Here is a 26,722-nt window from a genome sequence, read left to right on the forward strand (position 1 = left end):
GCTTCAGATCTTTTGGGCCACTTCATGGTAGAGGGCGGAAGAGAAAACATAGCTCAGGAAGAAAATGTAAAAATACTCTATTGCCAGTTTTACGTGAATGAGACTCTCTGGTCTGCTTTCCTGATGGAGGTGGGAAAGCACATGTTCATTACATCGAAGGCCTTGTGTGCCGTGCCACAGTCACGCCAGCTTGCTCTGCTGCTGGCCCTGGCTGTCAGTGTGGTTCGTACTTTGTTACACTTGTGACAGACTCTATCCTCTTCCAGGATCAACCTCATTTCTTCAGAGGGCCAGAGGGTGAATTAAATGGAGACCTGAGGTAGTGGGACCACTACCTGGCCTGCTGGAGCTCCTTGAGTGTGGGGTTAATCCTCCCCATTACCTCTGGCATAAGGTATTGGTTTTTATTTCCTATCTTGCCTGGGATGGGGATGGGACACAGTTTCAGAGACTTCTGTTTGGCGATCCTACCACGATGTCTCCGACCCTACATGCCAATGCCCCATTGTGGGGTTCGCACCATCTGCCCAGTATATCTTTCCCAAATGACAGCCTGGTGAATCTGCAGAGCTGATGGATCCATTGCAAGCTGGACAGTGACCTAGGTTCCATTTATTACCTGACCCACATGCCAAAGCCTAAGAGGGGTAGTAATGACCATGCAGGTCTCCAGGTATTACCATCAAGTCTGAACCCGTGTCCAATGACCCTGGAAGTGTTTGTGTGTTTCCCTCTGCCTGGTGTACAGTTACCCAAGGAAATGGCATACATCCCTTAGTGGGGGTTGGGAGCATCATTGCCATAGTGCTTCAAGATCCTTCCTCCCAGGAGCATGGCCTCCTCTTCAATCATTGAGTCTTGGGTCCAAAAACTGGCTCAGGTCTGGAGACTGCACAAAAGGGTACTGCTCTCAGTTTCCCGTTCATCCATCTTTGATTTCTTCTGATGAATCGAGCAGCAGTCTGACTGGCTATCTGTCTATTTTGCCCCCAGGGGTACTGTGTTCTATAAACCATCTTCATAATTCTGAAGGTCAGGCCTCATTGGCTACCACTCCAACATTGCCAGTCATGATGATAATTGCATCCACCTGGCTTCCCATCTTGACGCGCTGCCACCTGGCCTCTATTTCTGCACAGTCTTGCCATCCCTGTGGTTAGAGTGAGCCTGACTCTGTAACAGCATCATCCTTCCTCAGTCCTGGCCCACACAGGACAGCACTAGGGCCTTGTTGGTGTGGGTGCTTCTCTTCCTCTGCCTTCCTTCTTGGTTTGGTAAATAGCAAGTATTCCATCTGGTGGGTGATCTGGACATACCGAGCACGTCCATCTCAGCATGCCTACTTCCTCGTCTTTCAATTCCTCTTTCCACGGTCTGCCATGCAATTCTGGCATTTCAGCTCATTTAACATGGCCCATTGATTTTTCCATGATCCCAGGAAACACCCCAGTAGCGATTTCACACCATCTCTTTAGGCTTTGCCAGGATGCTGAATCCCGTATCTCAAAACCGCTTCCAAATCAATACACTCTCTCTTATAAAAGCTTTTGTCCAGGACTGTTGCTCAAACATTCCTCAGAATCCAGTCCTGGGCATTCTCCTCTGGCTCCTGCCAGTACATATTATCTGAATCTTACAACTCCTTGTCAGACCCAAGCTATTCCAGCCAAGGCATAGCCCTAATTATGATCTAATGGCCAGCAAGGGTGGGGGAAGTCTTATCAGGGAGCAGCTCTGCATTCTCTTTAGGAGACAGTCTTTGTTTTTAACAAGAAGAAGTGGGCAATTATGCAGGACAAGCCTTCAGGGGAACATGGGAAGTCACCAGCCCAGACGTTCAACAACCCATGTGTCAGGGTTGCATTCTTTCCCGACCAGAATGCTGAGCTGCCTTGGTTGGGAGCTTAACCCTGATCTTCTTTGGGATTCAGCTACTCTAAAGATTAAGTGCAACACCTGTGTGGTATATTGAGAAATACGCCTACATGTCATAAAGATATCCACGTCTCAATCCTAGAATCTCTGAACATGCTCCATGGTAATGGAAAATTAGGGCTGTAGGTGGAATTAAGGTCACCAGTCAGCTGACTTCAAAATAGGAAGATTATCTAGATGGTCTGGGTGGTCCGGAAGTAATCTCTCCTCGTTCCCACCCTGCCCCCATGACATTGACCTTGGCCAGCATTGCTTTCTGCAGCAGAGGTAAGGGCCAGGGTGAGCTGTCCTAGAGAGGACACCTACTGACAGTATCTATAGTAGGGATACAGAGAACACATCCCCGTGTCCATCACACCATGAGAAGGACGTTTGCTGTTTCCCCTACTGAACCATAAGGGATTTTCTATCCATTCTTATTTAATATTTTTTCACTTATGGACACTGAGGATATATATACTAACTTTCAGTGAGGTTATACTAGTCATTTTATTGATCTTATCTACAAAAAGTACATACCTGAATAGAGTAGGAGAATATCTTCAAAATACTGAGGAAAAATTACTGTCTACTTAGAATTTTGTGTCTTTCAGAAGTGCAGAGACATTAAAGGCTTCATGTAAATACTGACAGAAAGCTCTTCTTGAGAATATGCTCTGTTGGGAAGGAAATTTCGAGCCCATGAGGAAGGATGCACAGGGTATACGGGACAAATAAGTCACTAAGTAGTGAATGATCCTAAAGGAGAAGACAAATACTTGGAATCTGAAAACCCTCTGAAAGTTAAGGAATAACATGAAGGACACACACAAACAGGATTACATTTAGATGGTTTAAAAGTACTTCTGCTCCTTTATAAAAAGATAGAAATGTTCATTACATTTTGACACTCTTAAGTATATAATTAGTATTTGATGGCAATAACCAGAAAGTATAGAAATAGAATGTTTAACAAGCCAGTGACATAAAAATAAGCCGGTGAAAATAAATCAAAATATATCAATAACCACTACAAATGTAAATATTTTAGAGTTTTCTGTTAACCAGGGAGGCCAGAATAAAATTTTAGGATAATGTTTGCCACATGCATTTTATAAGAAACACACATAAAACATGACAGAAATGTTAAAGGACACAGATAAAGATATGCCATGCAAATATAAATAAGAAAAAAGAGCAATTGTAATATTAATATCAGAAACATAGATCAAAGAGAAAAAGCCAAAGATCTCTCTTAGGTGTGAGGTAGTTGTAAAAAGTCACAAAAAAGCTTAATCTTGTATGTTCCTAACAATTTAATCTCATATATGTAAAATAAAAATTGACAAAATTACATAAATGGAAAAGCTAGAACCTTACTTAAATATTTTTATCACAGTATTCTCAGAAATGAATAGATTAGCAAACTAGAAAAAAAAACATTTTACACAAATCTGATAAGTTTGATCCAATATCCATCTACACCAACAATTAAAGAACACACATTTTTAAAAGTACACATGGAAATTTCATTTAAAAGAAAATATATTTAATAACAAAGGAAGTTTTAAGATACCAAAAAAAGATCATTCAGACTTTATACTTGGAGTCCTATTTTATTTTATTTTATTTTATTATTTACTTTTTAAAATATTTTATTTATTTATTCATGAGAGATACAGAGAGGGAGAGAGAAGCAGAGACACAGGCAGAGAGAGAAGCAGGCTCCATGCAGGGAGCCCAATGTGGGACTCGATCCCGGGACTCCAGGATCATGCCTTGGGGCCAAAGGCAGGCGCTAAACCGCTGAGCCACCCAGGGATCCCCCAATGGAGTCCAATTTTATAAAATTAAAAATCAACTACAGAAAATAGTAAACAAAAAATTATTTTCCTCCTGTAAATTTGTGAATGTTAAAGCACATGTCAAAGTGTTTATGATTCAAAGAAGAAATTACAATGGAAATAAGAAGATGTTCATATATTAGTCAGGGTTGTACGGCGAAACCGCACACAGGTAAGGAGAGCCACTGGGAGGACCAGCTTGCTGGTGGTGGAGTTTCCAGACTGGCTCTGAAGGCTGAGGACCAGGGGCACAGAGGCCAAGAGACCAATGCTGGACTCAAACAGTCAGGACTGAGTCACCTCTCTCCTCCTCGTGATCCTACCAGGTCCTCACCGGATTGGGGGAGGCCCACCCACACCAGGGAGGGCGGATCTTCTTGTCTGCGCCCACCATCCAACGCTAATCTCTTCACTGCTTTGGTTTCTGCACAGATATTTACAGCTCTCATTGCCTGGAATGGAAACATTTGTCAACCGGGGGGTCAGGGCACTTCTTATCCCAACCACTGGCTAAATGTACATTCTTGCACAAGAGCGCGTTCAGCCACGTAGCTCACGTTTCTGTTGGACGTGCGGACAAACACTTTGAGTTGCCTTTGGGGGAAGTCATGATACAAGTATTTTCCCGTTCCTAAGTATTCGCTTAGCACCTATTATGTTCCAGACCTTGGATCATTGACAGGTCATCTCATCATAATGACAAAGGTATTTGTTACTGAAATATTCTTCTGTTCACAGAGAAGTGCTCATGAGAAAAGTCTAGGTGGCCTGTGCCTCTTTCCTCCCTCCCTGTGTCCCCGTGTCTTCCTTGGCCACCACTCCGCCGATGCTCTCCTGACGAGTCTCCCGTGATATCACATCTCCAACCTTAATGGTCACGTCCGTGTTTTCATCCTGCTCGACCTTTTAGTCTCATCTGACAGAGCTGAACTATCCCAAAACATTTTTTTTTACAACAAATTCTCTCGGATGTCTTTTACCTAATTGGCTTTTTTTTTTTTTTTCCGTTGATGGCTCTTCCTCTCCATCCAAACCTTCATCTTAAAATCACTCAGAGTCCAATCTGAGGTCTCATTTCAACTCTACATACACTCGTCTCCTAGGTATTTCATCCATTCCAAGAACTTTCTGACACCATTTTTATGCTGATAACTTGCAAATTCATATGGCCCACCCAGATGTCTCCTTTGAGAATCAGATTTATATATATCCAACTGCTTACCTGACATTTCACCTTTAATTCTCCACATATGTCTCAATTTAAACATGCTCAACATGGTATTCTTGATGGGCGCTGCAAATCTGTGCCTTTCCTGGCTTCTTCCCGACACCACCATCTCCCAGGTTGCTCAGGCCAGAGCCCGTGTGCTTCACCAGCTTATGTGCCAATGACACTTCCTGCCAATCCCCCTTTAAAATACATCTTAAACCCTCACTGACATCGATTCAATGTTGTATCACCTCTTCTTCAAATTTCTACACCAAGCTTCTATTTACTCCTCATACTTTAAGTCGTTATCGGTAGCATCTGCAAGCTGTTAACCCACTCACCCAAAGCCAGACCTCGTAAGCGTGCACGCCCCAGGGTGACCCTGCCCTAGGCTCCTGCCATGCCCTAGCCCTGCACAATCAGCACCATCCTCAATCGTACCCTTCCCATACTTCTCAACCATTTTGTGACACGCATAAGATGCCTGCACTATATATAGCTTAATCTTCATTGACTTTGTAGACAGTTGATGAAATCATAACACACGTCGGAAAGGAGATTTAGAATCTTGAGCGTACAGCACAAATCAGAGGTGTGCAGCTCAGTAAACTTTAACAAGTAAGAACAGCTGTGTAATGAGAAGCCAATCAAATCAACAGGCACGGCATGCGTGGCTCTCGGAAGTCCCTGCCAGCCTCTCTTCCTGCCCCACTCCCCAGACTAACCACGGTCTGGACTTCTAACACCACAGATGAGCTTCCTTTGGGTGTCAGTTTTATATAAATGAAATGATGCAGCGTGTGTGCTCTGTGCCTCATCTACACCACTGCGCACCACTTGCAAGATGTATCCTTGTGGTTCCACGCGGCTGTGGTTCACATGCTCTCACTGTCACGCAAGGTTCCCCTGCAGGATGCGCCCCCCTGTGCTGGTCTGGTCTGTGGTCTGGTCGCTGGCACAGGTTCGGCGTGGGGCTGTTGGGAATAGCTCTGCTATGAACATATTTGTGCATATCTCTGGTGAGCATACAGGTGCACATTGCTCTTGGGTACGTACCTGGAAAGGAATTCTGGGTTGTGAATTTCTGGAAAATAAATGTTTATCTTTGGGGAATACTATTGGCGCGTCTACATAAATCACTCCCACCGGAAGAGTGGATGAGTTCAGCGCCTCCACATCAGCACAGATGCTTCAAATGTCAGCCTCCCTCTCCGTAATCCATTTGCGGGGGGAATGGCAGCGGTACCAAAGGTTTTGGTTTAATTTGCATTTCCTCAGTGAAAAATTACCTTGAAAACCTTTTAAAAGGTACTTAGTCAAATCTTCTGTCCATTTTTGGAATCGAATTATTTGGTTTTTAAAGCTTATTGATTGATGTTTTAAAAATTTTTTATATGTTATACAAGAGCTTCCAGTCAGAACAAAAACTGTAAACTGTGTAGGTATGTGCACATACATACATATGATTTGATGAGCAGAGGCTCCTTGTAGTTTCAAATGATCCATTTCTTCTTTATCGTTAGCATTTGTGAATTTGTCTATTTTTCTCACTTTCATTTCTGTTAGTATTTATTTTTCTATGTTAATGCGTTAGGTGTACACACATATATACACATAAATGTATTCAAATATGTGAAATATAAGGATGAGATATAGTTCACTTTACGCAATTCTCTCATTTAAATTGCCCATTCAGTGGTTTTTAGCTCATACACAGACGCGTGCAACCATCACACAATTAACGTTAGCTCATCTCCACCACCCCCAGGTACCTGTGTCTTACCCATTTCCCCTCAGCCCTCTAAGCCCTGGTTGGGTACTAGTCTTTTGTGACTCGGTTCTTTCATTCTGCGTAATGTCTCCGAGGCACACCCATGTTGTATGGTGTAACATAGAATAATTGTATTATTTGGCCAAGTTTTTATTGCCAAGTAATATTCCATTTGGAATGAAATGGATGCACCCCATTTTACCTATCCATCCAATAATCAATGAACATTAAGGTTGTTTCCACTTACTGGTTCTCACGATGAACAAACCTTCTACAGACCTTCGTGTGCAGTTATTATGTGGATGCGTGTTTGTATTTCTCTTAGGTATGTGCTGAAAGTGGAATTGCTGGTTCATATGGTAATTCTGTGTTTAACATTTGAGGAACTGCCAGGTAGTTTTGTAAAGTGACTGTACCATTTTGTATTCCTACCAACAGTGTATAAGTGTTCTGATTTCTCCCTTTTTTTGTTAATATTTCTTATTGTCTTTTGTTTATTTATTTATTATTTATTATTATTAATTAATTAATTAATTTATTTATTTATTTATTAGAGACAGAGAGAGAGAGAGAGAGAGGCAGAAACACAGGTAGAGGGAGAAGCAGGCTCCACGCAGGGAGCCCGACGCAGGACTCGATCCCGGGTCTCCAGGATCATGCCCTGGGCCGAAGGTGGTGCTAGACCTCTGAGCCACTGGGGCTGCCTGGTCTGTCTTTTTTATCCTGGTTATAGATGTGAAGTTGTGTTTCATTTTTGGTTTGCCTTGTATTTTCCAGATGACTATGCTAAACCATGTGCTTATTGACTATTTGTATATCTTCTTTGTAGAAATGTCTATTCCAATCCTCTGTGAATTTTCTATAAAGATTTTTATTCATTTATTCATGAGAGACACACAGAGAGAGACAGAGAGGCAGAGACACAGGTAGAGGGAGAAGCAGGCTTCCTGCAGGGAGCCCGATGTAGGACTGGATCCCAGGTCTCCAGGATCATGTCCTGGGCTGAAGGTAGACACTCAACCACCGAGCCACCTAGGCATCCCTCCTCTGTCCATTTTTAATTTGGTTATTTTTATTTGTATTATTGAGTTTTTGGAGTTCTTTATATAGTAGTCCTTCATGAGATGTGTGATTTGTTTAAATTTTCTTCCATTTTGTGGCCTTTCACTTTCTTTTCTTTTTAATATTTTATTTATTTATTCATGAGAGACACAGAGAGGCAGAGACATAGAGGGAGAAGCAGGCTCCTCACAGGTAGCCCGATGCAGGACTCGATCCCCGGACCAGGATCACACCCTGAGCTGAAGGCGGACACTCCACCTCTGAGCCACCAGGTGTCCCAAGGACTTGCACTTTCTTAATGATATCTTTGAAGCACAGAAGTTTTTAATTTTGTGGAAGTCCACTTTATCTATCTTTTTATTGTTGTTTGTGCTTCCAATATAATATTTAAGAAACCACTGCTTGATCCAAGATCACAAAGATACATATTTGTTTTCTTTTAAGACTTCTATAGTTTTAGCTCAGTCTTTTGATACATTTTTAGTTAATTTTTTAAAATTTTATTTTATTAGGGGAGGGAGGGGGAGGGAGAGAGGGAAAGGGAGAGAGGATCTTAAGCAGGCTCCATGCCCAGTGCAGAGCTTGATATGGGGCTTGATCTCACAACCCTGAGATCATGACCTGAGCCAAAATCAAGAGCCAGGTACTTGACCAACTGACCACCCAGGCGCCCCTTGCTAACGTTTTACATATGGTTTTAGGTGAGTATCCAGTTGTTCCAGCATCATTTTTTTTTTTAAGATTTTATTTATTCATAAGAGACAGAGAGAGAGAGAGGCAGAGACACAGGCAGAGAAAGAAGCAGGCTCCATGCAGGGAGCCCAACGTGGGACTCGATCCTGGATCTCCAGGATCACGCCCTGGGCTGAAGGTGGCGCTAAACCGCTGAGCCACCCGGGGACTGCCCTCCAGCATCATTTCCTGAAAGGACTGTTCTTTCCCTCATGTCATTCTTTTGGCATCCACGTTAAAATCAACTGCCCATGGGATGCCTAGGTGGCTCAGTGGTTGAGAGTCTGCCTTGGGCCCAGGGTCCTGGGGTCGAGTACTGCATTGGGCTCCTGCATGGAGCCTGCTTCTCCCTCTGCCTGTGTCTCTGCGTCTCTCTGTGTCTCCCACGAATAAATAAATAATTTTAAAAAATAAATAAAAAATCAACTGCCCATAAATGCGAGAATTTATTTCTAGACTCTCAGTTCTATTCCATTAATCTGTATGTCTATTCCTATGCTGGTGCTTCGTGTCAGTACCACACTTCCTAATTTCTGTAGCTATATAATAAGTTTAGAAATCAGGACATGAGACTCCCAACTTTATTCTTCTGTTTAGGGATTGTTTTGAGTGTTCTAGTTCTGTTGCATTTCCATGTGAATGGTAGGATCAGTTTGTCAGGTTCTGGGAAGAAAATGGCACCTGGGATTATCATGGATACTGCATTGAGTCTACAGATTAATTTGGGAAATATTCCATTTTACCAACATAAAATCTTCTGATCCATGGTCATGAGCTCTTTTGTGCTTATTCAGATCCCTTTCATTTTCTTTCAAAATGGTTTACAATTTTCAGAGTCTAAGTCTCGCATTTCTTTTGTTTGTTTTATTTGTAATTATCTTTTGGATGGTATGGTAAATGAAATTGTTTTCTTGATTTCATTTTTAGATTTTTTCATTACTAGTATATAGAAATAAAGTTGATTCTGTATACTGAAGTTGTTGAAATTTTTTATTAGTTGTAATACTTTATAGTGGGTTTCCTGGGCTTTCATATATTTGCAAGATCATGCTGTCTGTCTACGAATAGAGGTGACTTTACTTCTTCCTTTCCAATCAGAATGCCTTTTATTTCTGTATTTTGGCTAATTACCCTGGCCGGAACTTCCACTGTAATGTGGACTAGAAGCAGTAAGAGCACTCATGCCAGCTCGGTTCCCTACGTTAGTAGCAAAGTACTCAGTCTTTCACAACCAAAGTCCATAGCAGCTGTGGAGTTCTATAGATTTTCTATACATCTATAGGAAATCTTTAGATATTCTTTATCAAGTTGAACAGTCTCCCTTCTTAGTGTGGTGTCTTTTTATTATGAAGGGGTAGTTGATTTTGACTTTGTTTAATCTACAGAAGTTATTGTGTTTTCTGTTTTCCATTCTAGTAACATATTGTTTCCCTGGATTTTCACATGTTAAACTAACCTTGCATTCCTGGGATAAACCAGACTTCATCACTGTGTACAATCTTTTTTGTATGTCACTAGATTTGGCTTGCTATTATTCTGTTGAGGATTTTCACATGTAGACTGTGGCTAGTATTTGTTTTAATTTTATAAATGAGAAAACTAAGACTGCAGAAGTTCAGTACATATTCCACAGTCACATAATTGGGAAGCCTGGGATCTGCCTCATTTCAAAGTTCATGTTTTTTGGACTTTTAATGAAGACTTTGAGTTTAGGTGATATTCTTGACTTCTAAAATGGGAAATTCTGAATCAGAACAAGTATATTCTCTATTATCATGACCTCATGGGGACTTATTTTACCTCTAAGAAAGATCACTTTCTCTACTGCTTTCTTTTTTAAAAAGATGTCATGCTGTCTAAAAAAACATGCTAAAAATATCAATCAAACTTTTTGGCTAGCTCTCCATGGGTAAAAATACAAAAGCTATATATATATATATATGTATATATATATATATATATATATATATATATATAAAGGGATATATATATATATATCTTTGTGTGTGTGATATATATATCTATATATCTATATATATGTATCTAATAATTTCTGTATGTGGTGAAGAGAAATACACTATGTTGCATTGTAGATAATTCTCCTAGAATTTTCCAATTTAATTTCAGGTTCAAGTAGAAACTTATTATATATATTATAAAATTATATATATATAATATAATATATATAAGTATATATAATATATAAAAATTATATGTATATATAAATTTCCACCCCTTATTTCTCCCATCCCCCACCCACCTCCCCTTTGGTGATCAGTTTTTTTTTTATAGTCAAGAGTCTGTTTCTTGGTTTGTCTCTCTCCCTCTACTTTTCTTTGCTCATTTGCTTGTTTCTTAAATTCCACATATGAGTGAAATCATATGGTATTTGTTTTTCTTTGGTTAACTTATTTCATTTAGCAGACTTATTTTACTTAGCTTTATACTCTGTAGCTCCATCTATGTTGTTGCAAATCCAAGAATTCATTTTCCTTATGGCTGAACGATATTCCATTGTATATATACCACCTCTTTTTTATCCATTCATCTATCAATGGACACTTGGGCTTCTTCCACAAGTTTGTAATGTAAGCAATGCTCCGATAAACATAAGCATGCATGTATTCCTTTAAAATAGTCTTTTTGTATTTGGGGGGTAAATACCCAGTAGTGTAATTCCTGGATAATAGGGTAGTTTTATTTTTAATTTTTTGAGGAACCTCCATACTGTTTTCAAGTGGCTGTACCAGTTTGCATTCCCTTCAATAGTGCAAGAGGGTTCCCTTTTCTCCATATTTCCTACACCCGTTGTTTCTTGTGTTGTTAGTTTTAACCATTCTGACAGGTGTGTTGGTGAAGGATAGAGTGGATCCCTGATGATGAGGGATGTTGAGTATCTTTTCATGTGTCTGTTGGCCATCTGTATGTCTTCTTTAGAGAAATGTCGCTCATGTCTTCTCATTTTTAATTGGATTATTATTATTATTATTTTGGTATTGAGTTCTTTATATATTTTGGATACTAAACCTTTATTTGATATATCATTTAAAAATATCTTCCCCCATTCATTAGGTTGCCTTTTAGTTTTGTTGATTGTTTCCTTCACTGTGCAGAAACTATTTATTTTGAGGTAGTCCCAATAGTTTATTTTTGCTTTTATTTCCCTTGCCTCAGGAGACCTATCTAGCAAGATGCCACTATGGCCAATGTCAGAGAGATTACTGCCTGTGCTCTCTTCAAGGATTTTTATAGTTTCTGGTCTCACATTTAGGTCTTTAATCCATTTTGAGTATATTTTGTGTATGGTGAAAGAAAATGGTCCAGTTTCATTCTTTTCTATGTTGCTGTCCAATTTTCTCAGCACTCTTTGTTGAAGAGACTTTTTCCCATTGCATATTTTTTGCCTCCTTTGTCAAATATTAATTTACCAAATAATATAAGCTTATTTTGGGTTTTTTTTGTTCTATTATATTGATCTATGTGTCTATTTTTATGCTGGTACCATACTGTTTTAATTACTACCACTTGTAATATAGCTTGAAATCTGGAACTATGATACCTCCAGTTTTTTTCTTTATTAAGATTTCTTTGGCTACTTGGGTCTCTTGTGGTTCTATATAAATTTTAGGATTATTCTAGTTCTGAAAAATTAATGTATTAAGATGTGTAATTTCCATAGGAATGACATTCTTTAAGTAAGATCAATTAAAAGATGATTGATAGATGATAGATTTTTAATGAATTTTTCTATCCATCCCTTTTGGACCTAGAATTGTGCCATGGAGACACTAATTAAAATAATTGTTGTTGTGTTAATCATATTATTGTAACATACCTACATTTCTGCTGGTGACCATCATGTCACTAAAATAATGAATCCTATGATTCATTGCAAAATTATGGATCCAGTGTCCCTTTTCAAATTCACTAACACTTGGCTTTAAGTAAAACTTTTCAATAAAGCATTTGTTGGGCAATATTTCAGTTAGCCAAACCAGTTTTGTATTTTTCTTAAACTCCCTCATCATCTGGTACAGCTCTGGATGTGTGTCAATATCATTAAAATAAGAACATATAAAATTAATTTATAATTCCCAAAACACTACATGAATATGAGATGTCAATAGTGATGAAAAGAGTAGTAGCCACTCAGTAAATATGAGTCATCTTTGATGTCTTTGTTTGCAATGCTCTTACAATCTCAGAGTCATGTTTGAACACATGACAGAATATATAATTGGGTCCTTAATCATTTGTTGAAGATCATTACGAGTTTTAAAGAGGACATGTAGGTGCCTATTGACCTGGAAATGCCAGATTACATGCAAAAAAAATTATAAATCTAATAAAGGATAGTAGGGGCAATGAAGACTGATATTGACCATGAGATATTTCATGTATATGTTCTGAAGATGAAAATGGACACAGTGAGACCCCACTCACAATAACTCCGGAATTAATTGTTAAGTGAACACATAATAATGTTTATGTGAAATATATAGAACAAAACATCTGCAACTCATAAACTTGATGATGTTGAGGCAAGTTGTCCAAGAAAATGTGAAGATAAGACCAAAGTCACATGGCCTTCTCCCAAATAAAATGTTCCCTCTGGTGTAGAATGAAAAATTGCCTACCAATTTTTCTGACTCACTAATACACAGCTGGTATTTCCTAATATTTCTTTTATAAAAGAGAATAGTTCACCTTCTGTGTCAGATATAAAGTTATTTCATCAGTTTCTTTGAAGTCAAGTAAATGGAAAGCACAACTCAAATCAACTTAAACATTATTCTCGTAAGCAAGAAGTCCAGAAGTAGATTGGTTTAGCAGTTGGTTAATTAAACGTTGCAACCATATAGTTAAGAACCCAGTTTCTTCCTCAAGACTTCTCGATCTTCCTCAGGCCACTAGTTATCACTCAGCTGAACCATATTCATGGTTATAAGACGGCTGTCATTCCAGACATCACATCCAGACAGGAAAGTATTCTCTGGAGGAATAAGAGACAGCTCTCCCTTGTGTCTCTTAGCTAAAGCAAAGCCAGATTTCCTTTTAAAAACCCATCAGACTCCTCTCAGATCTGATTGACTGGAATTGTGTCAGGTGCTCATGTCCAAGCTCATCACTGGCCAGGAGATTGAGAACACCATGATTGGCTCAGTGAAGGAGGCAGCTGGATACCACACAAAACTGGAGGCTCTCCCTACCATTAAGAAAAAAGTGAGGAAGGATGCTGGGTAGACAACCAACAATAACTGTCAGTAACAGTTCTCTACTTAAATGTATGCGTTCTCATATAGCCAAGGCTATGTATCTCTTTCCCCCAAGATAAATACTGATGTAATATTTTAAATGTATTTCCTTCTTACTGGAAGTTTAACCTTGATTTATGCTTTTTCTGACCCTTAAAAACAAAGGTAATGAAAATCTTTGGGGAAAATAATGCAAGCACCATAACAGACTGGAGCTTTGTAATAAGAATGATTTCATCTGTGGGCTAGATCCTCAGTTAACACATACGATTGCTATCTAAAATCCTCTTTTCACATGTCTCTCCCTGGGGGTTTTTCTGATTGCGGCAGTTGTTTTTCATATTATGTCTGCATTAAACATGAAATTTCAGCTGCCAGAATTGAGCCTTCCTTCTCCTGACAAGATTGCAAACAGCTTAGCTGCAACCATTAGGATCAACATAAACAGTCTCCTGAAATGAGTAAATGAGTTCAAGTGCACAGGGCAGAAACCTCATAAAATCTGGAGGCCACCAAAAGAGGCAAAATTACTTGAGTGTCATTGTCAGATACAAAAAGGAATGAAGAGAAAGGTCTAGATCTTCTTCAGAAGGGCCAGGACATGTCCATCGGTAACGGGTCATATAGCTAGGTCCCCGTGGGCATCTCAAGGGTTAAGAAGAGCTATACAGAGTGTCAAGAAGTAGAAATTGTATGAGTGACCCCACAAATGAAGCCTTCCTGATCTTCTCTGTTAGCTATCTCAAATGGTGTCACACCCAAAAGAAACTCAAATTTGACTCCAAAATCTTGAAAGTAAGATGTCTTAACTAGTGAAGAATTGGCAGAGAAAATAACATTGAATAACATGAGGAGCTTCTTCAAGATTCTCTTTTGACACCTCTGTCTGTTTCTCTCTACTTGGCAGCAACTGCAACCCTGCTCTTCTGGCAATTAAAACCTAAAGACCTGTCCAGCCACCTGCTTTCTTTCTAAAAGCTCACAATTCCCCCACTATTCTTTCCCTCAATCCAAAATCCCCCTGTCAGGGTTTCTTAACGTTGGCACTGTGGACATTGGAGGCCAGGTAATTCTTCACTTCACTCTCCTCTGCCCTGTAGATGTCCATCAGCACCTATGGCCTTTGCTGACCTGAAGCCAGTAGCACTGTCCTCCTATGAGCACCAAATGTAAATGAAGCCATTGCCAGATTTCTCTGGGGGGGATGAAATTGCTCCTGCTAAGAAGTACTGCTATAGGTAATTCATACCTTTTTTGGTTTTAGAACCCTCCTTCCCCCAACATTTCCCCATTCACATTCCCATCTCTCACATCCTGTGAGCAAAACACAAAACTTTCATCAGAATCCATCTTTCTAAGAAGGTCAGGGATGGAGGATCATTTTTCTCTTCATCACATGGACAATCAGGTGGAAACTAAGACTAAAAGAAAGCCCAGTATTGATGCTAGGGGACCAGAATGTTTGCACTCTCAAAACACAGAGCTGGAATAAGAGCATCAGATGTAAAGCAAGAAGTAAAAAGTCCTGGAAACTAAGAAAAGTGGGAGCAGAGGGCAAGATGGAATTAACCCAAAATATTTGGGATTGGGTTCTGAGAAAGAAGGAAAGAAAGAAAGGAAGAAAGAAAGAAAGAAAGAAAGAAAGAAAGAAAGAAAGAAAGAAAGAAAGAAAGAAAGAAAGAAAATGAATCTATTGCTTACTCTTTTTGGGTGTCAACCATAAGCAATAGACATCAACTGGTCACTTTGGAGGAGACTGGATGGGACCACAAGGAGAAATGACAAAAAATAAAATAAAATAAAATTAAATTAAATTAAATTAAATTAAATTAAATTAATTAAAAAACAAGGAGAGGGTAAGGAGCACAGCCTCAGGAAAGGAGCCAGAGGAAAGACAGACAAGCTGGACTGAACACCTCAGTACGTCCATATCAGGTGCTGTAAAAGAACTAGACATTCATGCTAATAGTCCTTTATATTTGGGATGCCTTACACCTACAGAGTATAATATGGTTAAAACTGCTGGTATTAATCTCATTTTAGAGGGAAAGGAAATTTACAGTTGCAGGAGTAGCACAATTTCTAGTCTCTAGGAGCTTAACTGCTGATTCAGTAGGAAAAAGCAAGTGAAAAGTCTAAGAAAAACCTTTTAAAAATCAAGTATAGAATATCATAAGACAATGAACGTCTTCTATGGCAATTTCACAGGAAATCATTTTGAAGAGGGAATAAATGGGGGCACCACTTGGCTTGGAATATAGGCTGCCTGGAGAAGAAGGGAGACACCAGTTGATAGCTCATTCAATACCTCCAAGACCCTGATGAGACGTTACCTGCCACCCAACACTGCCCGTAAGATTAATCAAGTAACTGGGAGGAAACAAACACAACGCAGCTGAGCCAGGGCAGAAATCTCTGTCCCTGCCTTTATCCTTCACCAGGCTTATTCATTTCAAGAGGTTTTATTGCTTACAACTTTATCTATATTCTCACACTGGGTAAAACTCTACTCCTGAAGGTCGCAGAGAAGATGTATTTGCTAAGGTATTCATTTAAAATTTCCATTGAACATACATGTATACAAAGTGCACAACTCGTAAGTACACAGTTCAGTGATTAATACTCATGATTACACTCTGGCCGACACCACTGAGGTAAAGACTTGGAACGCTACTGGCACATCTGACCTCATCTCTGCCCCCTTTTCCTGTGATGTCCCTTTTCCTGGAAGGTAGCCATGCATCTGATTCCTAAAATCATGGAAAAGTTTCTTAAAAATTTACACAAAACTAACCATTAAGCATCTATTCTTCTTGCCTGGCTTCACTGGCTCAACATTTCGTGTGTGAGGTTAATCTCTGTTGTGGTTCTATGGCTCCACGGTTTCCTGTTGGATGAATATACCTCAAGTTATACGTCTGTTCTAATTGGGAGGACATTCAGAGAGTGCAGTTTGGGGTGATCACTTACAGGTCTTCGAGCATTTTTAATCCTTCCTTTTGGAAGGTGAACATCTGTCCCTATTTGGTTGGGAAGAGCAATTGCTGGGTGTATCTGTGCACAGTTTAAGGCAGATTCTGCTTAGTTTTCCAAAGTACGCCGACATGACTGTGGCTCACTAATTGTATTTACTGTGTAGTTTTCCATTATGTGATATGCCACAATATATTTATTTTTTCCACTCCTCACATCTTTTGGTGACCTGCCACAACATTTCTGTCATGTAGGTGAGCATGTGTATCTATATAGATGTGACTAGAATTGCATTAGAAAATTGAATTGACGTGCCAACAGTAGCTGTGCAGCCATCAATGGATGAGAGTTGACCTGTATTGTTATCCACCATCTTGGAGGCAATTTATTTCCACTTACTGCTTTATTTCCTCACCATTTGTCTTAGAAGTCATCTATTGTGGTTATTGGCATAGACTCTGACCCTAGAGTGTTTGGGTTGAATCTGAATTTAACCACTTACTTAGTTTTTTAATTCCCCTTGATTTCTCCACATAAAATTTGAAGTGATGGTAGTAAAAATACCCCACAGAGTTACCAAAGTGACCAATAAATTCATATATGTAAGCACCTAGCACCCTACCTACTATATAATCAATTATATGTAAAATATTAACTTAAATTTGTTATTATTCTGATATTAACTCCATTTAAACATAGCAGTTATTATATAGTAAATGTTCAACAAATGCATGCTTAAGGTCATTATAATGCTATTTCTTAACTCATCAAAGTAAGCCATTGTCTATAAAATGTGTTTTATAATTAATAAGGATGTAGTAGCCTTACATCACTAGCCCTCATATAATACAGAATTATATAATAATTTTTATTAAATTAGCAAATATTGATTACATTATGTATATTGATCACATTGTTGGTTACATTATGTGTTCTAGTTTCCTGAGGCTGCCATAACAAATTACCACAAACTGGATTGCTTAAAAAAATAGGAATTTATTATCTCATAGTTCTGGAGGCCAGAAATCCTAAATCAAGGTGTTGGCAGGCTCATCCTCCCACTGGAGTCTGAGGGAGAGTCCTTCTTTGCCTCTGCTGAGATTCTAGTAGTTTGCCAGCAGTCTTTGGCATTCCTTGTGTCATAGCTATGAAAGTCCAAGCCCACATGATCTTCTCTCTCTCTCTCTCTCTCTCTCTCGTCCTCTTATAAGGACACCAGTCATATTGGATTAGGGCCCATCCTAATGTGCTCATCTTAACCTGACTACATTTCCAGAGTCTGTTTCCAAATAGGGTCACATTCACCTGCACCAGGGTTAGGACTTTAACCTATCTTTGTGGGGGACACAATGCAACCTCTACACACAATTATATAACTATTTGATGAAACTCCAGTAGAAATTTACATGTACACTATTTCTTCTATAAATTTTTCCTGATGGCTCTCCCAATGATCCATCATTTGTGCCACATTTGTAATCACTTCATTCCAGATGATCTACTATGGCAAATAATCCATCTCTTCATCTTCCTGAGAACTTCCTTTCAGAGCCTTTTATTCTTCTCTTGCAGTTTGCCCTGGTTTTGTTTAGACCTACTACATCTTTGTCATATATCCTACCAGTATTTGGGTGAGTGCTTTCTGCATTCTAGACCTACTTTTTCTTGATTTACTCCCAGCTCTCATTGAAAGATACTCTCCATTGTCTTCCAAAGGAAGAACGTATCATGGGCAGATTTTCTGAATCCTTGAATTTAAAAAAAAAAATTACTTGATTCTATCTATTTCACAGTCATTTGATAAGTTGGCTAGGTATAAAATTCTACATGGGGATATTTTTTTCCTTCCAATTGTGAAGGGAACGCTTTGCTCTTATCTAGCACAAAATATCTTTCTTAACAGGCTACTGCCTTTCTAAGTTTTGGTCTCTTGTATGTAATTGCATTTTTTCATCTCTCTGTAGAAGTCTTAGGAATTTTTTTTCTACTTTTCCACTGACAGACATATATAGAGAGAATATATATTTAACTTGGCTTTTCATATTACGAATTTTAATGGCTCTCCCTTATCCTCTGTACGCTTTTCACAGCATGCTGCTCTTTACTTTATAGATGCAATGTCTTTTCTTATCACTCTAAGATTTAGAATTGTTAAATGTTTCTTTTCCTTTCTGCATTATCTCTCTTTCCTCTCTGCTCATTTTGGTTCAATTGCATTTTTTCCCTTTATCTCATTGAAAACTACTTGCAGATGTTAAGAGGTAGCTGTATATGCATCTGTGAATAACATATGAATGAGCTAACTGAAAGTTCAGAATGCCTGAGTAAAGCTTGCAGACTGGTCCACGTCATTGTGGAGTGATCAGGATGGGGGGTGGACAGTCATTGCATTTTAGGATCTCAAATATATGTCAATGGAAATGAGCCTATTTGGTTTCTCCAGAGAACAATCCTCCATTCTCTTGCCTGAGTAGTATATGTCTGGGGCTAGGGATTCCAGTGGCTGAATAGCTAATTATTTAGGGTCTGTCTTTTTTTTTTTTTTTAATTTTTATTTATTTATGATAGTCACAGAGACAGAGAGAGAGAGAGAGAGGCAGAGACATAGGCAGAGGGAGAAGCAGGCTCCATGCACCGGGAGCCCGATGTGGGATTCGATCCCAGGTCTCCAGGATCACGCCCTGGGCCAAAGGCAGGCGCCAAACCGCTGCACCACCCAGGGATCCCCAGGGTCTGTCTTTAATACAGTATTTAAAAAACTATCCTGTTCCCAGACTCTTGGTCTACTTCCTTGTCTTCTTATAAAATAAATCAGTATTCTGTTTTTTAGAGGTGTGGATGGACTACTGAGGAGGCTGGTTAGTATCACAGTGAATGCACAGGGCTGGGAGGTGTGACGAAGGGCGGGCCCACTCCACACATGGGTACTCAGTCAGAATACCTGTCTGCTGTTTGATGCCTCACTGTTTCATTTCTGTGAAACTGATAACCAACAATCCCTGAGATTTCAGGTATTTTGTTTGGCAGATTCGCTTGCTTCTCTTTGATATCATCCTATGTATATATTTTATTGTAGCTTCCTCCTCTCTGCAAAGTGAGTTATGACTCTTCCATAAAAAATTTTTTGCTTTCCATTCATCCTCTTGGTTGCTATGGATTTAGAGATTTTTTTCTAATTTCCCAGTATTTTGAGAACAAGGAAAAGGGTATGTAAATACATGTGGCCAATCTGCCATCATTGACCAGAAGACTCAACTAAAGGTTTTCATGTTTATTTTTTTAATATATGATTTTTAATATGACTGGGATGTGTTTTTAGTTCATGGTGTGAGGAAGGACCTACATTTCACTTGCTTGTTTGCTTTATTTCAAATAGCGATCCAGTGTCCTGGCATCAAGTGTGGAATGATGCTTTGCTTTCCCAATGATATGTGAGGCTTCCCTAACAGTTTGTGTATATTTTAAATCATGTTAGATTCTGTTTCAGAGCTTTCTCTATTTTTAATAGCATTGTTTTCTCTCTTGATATTAAAATGGTGCTTATTCATTTTTGAAAACTTGCAAAATTATAGAAAATTACAAGGAATATAAAAACTGCACCTCTCCCACTCCACACCGTGTTTATTTCTCCCAGGACTATAATGCACACGTGCACATGATAAACAAAATTGGAGCTTGTTGCATCTATTATCGAATAATCTTTAGTCACTTATCATTAGATAGTAAACTCTTTCTTATCACATTAGCGATTCTTCTCCAACATGATTTGTAACTGTTTAAGCATATTTTATCTTATGGATATGCCATACATAACTTCTTTAAGTAGTTTGCCAACATTGGGTATTATGTAAACTTAAGTTGTCTATTTGCAGTTCAAAACTGATTTGTCCTCTTCATGTGTGATTCTTGGATGGCTTGTGAGCAGCTTTCCATCCCAGTTTATTGAACAGGTTGTGGTTTTTCTTAGAAGCTCTGGAATCTTTTCAAGTCATAGACCAGGGTGTTTGACGTGGGGGACACAATGACTCCACCTGGGAGCTTCACAGGACGTCTGCCACTGTCCACACTAGTCTCCTTGGTGTGTGACCCGCAGTCTGCAGACTGCAGCCTCCGCAGGTTGGTTTCCATGGCACACTCCATGTCGCCCACCTGACCACTGCCAGTTAATGTACACTTTCTCTCTAGACACTGATTATTGTCTTTGCCATGCTAGACTTTATTTTTAAAATTACCACAGCAGTTATCAGTTTCAAACATATTATACAATTTGTTTTTTTATTATACCTATTTTTTTGTGCTTGTCCTCTCTGCATAGGCGAGTGTAACCTTCATGATAGGCATGTTTGTTTAACCTTCATGATAGGCGTCTTTGTTTTAGTCACTGATACGTCTAGGCACTAGAACAATGTTTGATCCATAACAGATACTCAATAAGTCTTTTTGAATAAATGCATTTTATCTTTTATTTTTATTCTTTTATTCAGTCAGCATTTATTGTACAACTAGATTAGGCCCTCCTGTGGGAATGAATTGATGTACACTTACTTCCTTCCTGAGAGCAGCCCTTTGGGTAGGGCAGAAACGAGAGAAACAGCAGCTGCAGTAGGGTGTACAGGGCCTCCCAGTACAAGGATGTGGGATAGTGGGATCCGGAAGGGAGGATTCAAGGGGAGAGAATGCTTGGTATGTGCGCAGAAGGGAGTGTTTGAATGACACTGCCTGTGACTAGAAGGTCCTGGTCATGAGCCTCGCTGGAGGGAGATGTGCGGGGCAGGAAGCACACACCAGAGCAGGAAGCATCTTGGGGAAGGAGTCTGCACTTCCTCTTGAAGTTAGTTGGGAAAGGTTGAGAGATTTGAAGCTACATGATTAAATATGCGTTTTAAAAGGTCACTTTGAATTGTGTGAAGGATGAATTGGAAAGGAGGTAGACTGGAGGCAGGAGATCATTTTCTAAGGGATGGCTGCCATCAAGATGAGAAATGATAGGGCAAGCAGACGTCATCAAGGTGAGGATTGAAAGCAAGGGAAATACTTCGTGAACAGTTGAGTGGTACAGCTGACAGGGTTTGGTGGTCAGTGTTTAGAAAATAGATTACAGGAGCGAGAAGGGGAATCTCAGAGCATACAGCTGGGGTCCTTGTTTTGCTGACAATTTAGATAGTGAGGTTTCTATTTACACATGGGAGATTAAGGACAGGAAAATAATAATTAAATGTTAATGTGCTTATCTTAATGTGTATAGTATATATCCGGGGAAAGTATCTTGTAGGCAGGGCTACGCGAGTGAGTCTATACTTTAACATATCTATCTTGCACATAAGTAAATATTTGGGATTTGTAGCCTGTAGGTGGCAACTGATACAATTACCCAAGATGTATATAAACTGTCAGAAAATAAAAAAAAAAAACTCAGAGGAAATCTTGAGAATATAAGTAATTAATTGACAGTAGGGGGTGAGGTAAAGAGAAAAAGAGGCATCCTATGAAAATGAGGTTCTAGAAAGGAGAGGGAGAAACCAGGAAAGAGGGAAACAAAGCAGCATCAGAAGAAAAGAAAATGGTTTGCCCTCAGCTCATCCGTGACCTTGGGGAGGGCACATTCCCTGAAATGATGGAGGAGACGACGCCACGGGTGCCATCAGTGTTCTTGTTTTAATTTTAAGTGGCTTTGAGTGGTTTTAATAAAGAGAAAGAGCAAGTTAGAGTAGGGGTGGCCCAAGGGCTTATGGACGTCTTGTCCACATTTGAAAGGAAGAATATGCTGCCGAGGTGTGAAGCGACAGGCCCGGCCGGCACGGTGGGGCTCGGCTGCATGCCACCCTCCTGCCCACCTGCAACTGGATTTGCTCATCTGCTTGGCATTTTGAGAATGGAAGGCAGCTTCCTGACACTCCTCGCTTATTCACTCATTTCTACTGTGCCTGAGAAGCAAACCGTGTCACATTCAGAGCAATCATACATTATGGGGACGGACAGTCTTGATCCCAGACGCCTTCCGTAGGATACTAACATTTCTGGATCAGCCATGTCGCTGTGACACCTAGACATGAAGCAGGTGGCAAAGACACACAGACACTCCATCCAATCTGTTGTTGGGAGATCAGCTGTTGCAGACTGCCGAGGAGCACGGAAGCGAGGGAGAAGGACTCGGTTTGCGGCTGCTGCCAGGCATGACCTAAATCCAGTAGGAGAGAAGTTGAAAACAAAGCTACTTTTCTAAAGTTCCTGACAAGCTCGCGGAATATTCACCAGCCCTCTCCTTACGGATCAATGTCACGGTAATGATCCCTTTGACAGCATCCTATCAGTCGCCTGAAGAGACAGCGCCAACCCTGAGCGTTCTGTTTTCATTAAGTGACGAGTCTCCCCCCCTTCCCTCCCGCGCCCTGTTACCTAGTCTGAGTGGCTCTTGGGTGCTGCTCTCTCTCGGGTGCTGCTCTCTCTTCGGTGTCCTGGGCTTTCCCGTGCGGCCATGGGTGTCTGTCGCACGTGCTGATGTCGAACCCTGAATACAAGGTGTGCTGGGGGTGGCCGGGACTAGAGCCCTGGGATGCACACCCGTGAGTGGGCTGTACGCCGGGACTAGAGCCCTGGGATGCACACCCATGAGTGGGCCGTACGCCGGGACTAGAGCCCTGGGGTGCACACCCATCAGCGGGGCGTATGACGGGACTAGAGCCCTGGGATGCACACCCGTGAGTGGGCCGCATGCCGGGCCTCCACGCTGGGAGCAACGACGCAGCATTGGGCCGATACCTGCCAGTGCCAGGCTCCAGCCTACGTGAGTTGGGAGTATCAACTCATCTAATTCTCAGACAAACCAGATTCCAGGCTGTCATCCCTGACTGCCCAAGGGAAAACAGAGAGTCAGGACAGGAGCCCCTGCCCACTCCCGTGGTGAAGGTGGTGAGGGTGGTGAGGGTGGGAGCCATGCGGGCGCCCGGGCGTCTGGCCTGGCTCTGGCCTCTGCACCTGCCTGCAGCCTAGCATCAGAGCGAGCGGCCGTGGGTGCGGGGACGGAGTGTTTAAATCACGTCTGAGTACCTGTGGCTGGGCCACTGTCTTCTACTCTCCTGGTGAAAACTCCTGCTTTTTCACCACGCTACTATCTGGGTACCCCCACCCCAACAGATTTTTAGCAAAAGTATCTCTTTAAGAATTTCCACATGGTGGGTGCCGTTAATAGCATTTTAGTGACGGATCTCAGAGCATGATTAACAAAAGCTTCAGAGAATGCAGCACTCATTTGAACAATGCAGAAGGTGTGAGGAATTTCAAATTCAAAATGACAAAACGTCCTGCATGCTTAGGCGCTCCTGTATTTTTACTACATGACTGGAGTGTCAAAATTCCAGCTTCTTGTCTGAATATTAATTAGTATTTAAGACTCATTAAGCTGGTTTTAGTGATTTATTTCATTCTGTAATTAGATATTATAATTAGATTATCTCTATCAGATTTTCAACTTTCCTTTAATAAGAAAATGTTCAATAAATACAGATATAAATTTATCACATTATAACACATCATTTGACCCAGGTTATAAATCTTGTTTTGAAATAATGGAACAATAACCCAATGATGGCATGGTATTTTTGTTTTTATATGAATACATATTTTCTGGGTGGTCAATGTGTCCCAGTGGTATTTTGGGACCTTTGTTAAGTGACGTAACTGCCTCACGGTATTAAATGTGACCTTCAGAATTCAGAGGAGAATTTATGGAGTGGCACCCTATACTGCTGTATTATGTCATTTATAGCCATTCTAAAGAATGGTTCCTTCCCATAAGGAAGTAACTCCTTACAGAAGACAGCATAAAATAAGATATATGCAATAAAGTGGAATGAGAGCCAATTAATTATTCCTTGTCCTCTATTTTTGTTACCGGACAGTTATGTGTACAAGCGTGTGGTATAAAATCCAACCCGAACGTCAGGAGAAGGTGTAGGGATTGTACCCACTTAGAGGAGATCGTCACATAATTCTGCTAACAGAGAGGTTGAATCTGTCTCCTTTGCTATAAATTGAGCAAAATTTCAAGGTTGCTTTCGTGGATCATTTAAAACAAAGATCAGGGAATGAAGAAGCCATCCGAATCCTTTTGGTCTGGCTCCCAGGACGGCCTGCGCGGGGTTGTTTGCCTCCCACGCTGGCGCCTGGGCCTGGGTTCAGCCTCTGTCTGACTCTGATTCGCGAGCGGTAGATGCTGCTCGGAGCCGGTCCTGAGGGACGCTGAGCATTTGCATTTGATCTTCAGCGAGGAGACAGAGGTAGAATTTAGATTCAGGAGTGGTTCCCCATGATTTGGGTCTACTTTCTTGTTAAAGAAATGAATACCATATTTTCTTAAACATAAATGTGGACATATGGTCTGACACATGCTCTGAAAATGGGACAGAATATTTGAAATCAGGTCTGTCCCAGTCAATCCGGGACATATGGGCACTGTTCAGAGTGATTCTGAATCTGAATTTCTTATTCTGTTCCGAAGCCCAATAGCCACTGCGTCTGTGGCTGTTTGTCACTTGATGGCAGACTCACTGCCACTCTGCTTGGTAAGAGTTATTCTAGGTGCCAGGATCCCAGCGCAAGCAGAGTCGACGAAAGCTCCTGCCCTGTGTGTTCTTGCCCAGACTCTTCTGCAATAGGAAGATATATTGCATTTTATTGATTATTATTATTCGGCTATGTTTCAAAAGGAGCCTTACGGGGTTTAGTGTAGAATAATATTTTTAGCCTTGAGAATTTGGGCAAGAGGTTACCAGTGAACACATGCCTTGCTCTTCATTTGGCATCCAGGAAGGCCAGAGGAAGGGGCAGGGACCCCGGCGGGAGAAGGAGGCTCAGGAGTGTGGCCTGGGCACAGATGGGTTTGGGGTAGCGGGCAAGGAAACCTAGCAGGAAACAGAATGCTGGGTTAGGGACCCCGCAGGTGGAAACGTGATACAGGAAGGAGGGTGGGTGACCCTAAGTGAAGAGGGAGGTCGGCCTCCTAGAACCAAGGCTGGTGTGATGCTCCTAATGAGTTGCTCTCCCAGAAGATCTGGGTGCTCACCTGAAACGGGATCTGTCCTTGGAAGGACAGGTGAAGCCAAAGGACCCGTGTGTCTCCCGTGTGCACATTCAAAGGTGCCGTTGGCCTGTCAGATGGTGACGGTGTCATCAAGAGGGTGCCTGTCCTTTGGACATTAGCTGGCGCTGGAGCCGGGTGATGTTGGCTGTGTGGGCGCACCGGGGGGAATGTCTACTGCTCCCCGGAGAGGGGGGAGCCCTGGGCACTCGTCCTCAGTCGTAGGAAACAGACCACAGCCTGGACACACTGCTGTGTGTGCTGAATCCCAGCGAGGCACTTCACCCAGTGCAGACTGTGGCCTCGCCAGGTTTGTTTCCAACTTCATCCCCCCAAAATCAGTATTATTGAAGCTGTGTCGCCCCCTTTAACGACGTTGGTTAGTCCTCTTGTCCACCAGTTTGACCTTTAGCCACGCTCTTCCTCATTCCAGGATCCACAGAGCCACCACCAAGGACTTGAGCCCTCTGTCTGTCAGTGACGACCACGACTCCCACTTCTGCAGTAGCTGGATTCTCTGTGCATGTGCCCCACCACATTTCTGTGTCTCTGAGCACAACCATCCTCCTCCTCATCCTCAGAAGTGCCAGGCGGTCACGAGGGCCTTACGTACGTCAGCCAGGTTGCCCTCACCATGCGTCCTCCACACAGCTCCAGTTGTTCACCCCATTTTACAGATAAACACAGACCGAGAGCCAAGTATCTGCACAGAGGTGCCTAGAAAGTAGCAGAGCTGAACGTCAAGTCACGGGGTCCAGCTGTAGCCCTCAGGAGCGAACCACATTCCTCCTGCCTTCTGATCTGTATGTTAGCTCAGCAGTATGGGAGGGTTTTTAAGAATCATTATTTCTTTTCACTCAATAAATATGATGTTTGTAAGAATTA

At 41.0% G+C, this 26,722-nt stretch overlaps 1 long non-coding RNA gene across 1 annotated transcript; it reads left to right on the top strand.

The window, feature by feature from the left end:
• LOC144324740 (uncharacterized) lies at positions 1-26,722 on the top strand. The gene is made up of 3 exons (XR_013390172.1): positions 1-129; positions 267-394; positions 26,271-26,722. It is a non-coding gene; the product is annotated as an uncharacterized LOC144324740 (long non-coding RNA).

This window comes from Canis aureus, chromosome 12 (assembly GCF_053574225.1).
Source record: "Canis aureus isolate CA01 chromosome 12, VMU_Caureus_v.1.0, whole genome shotgun sequence".
NCBI lineage: Eukaryota > Metazoa > Chordata > Mammalia > Carnivora > Canidae > Canis > Canis aureus.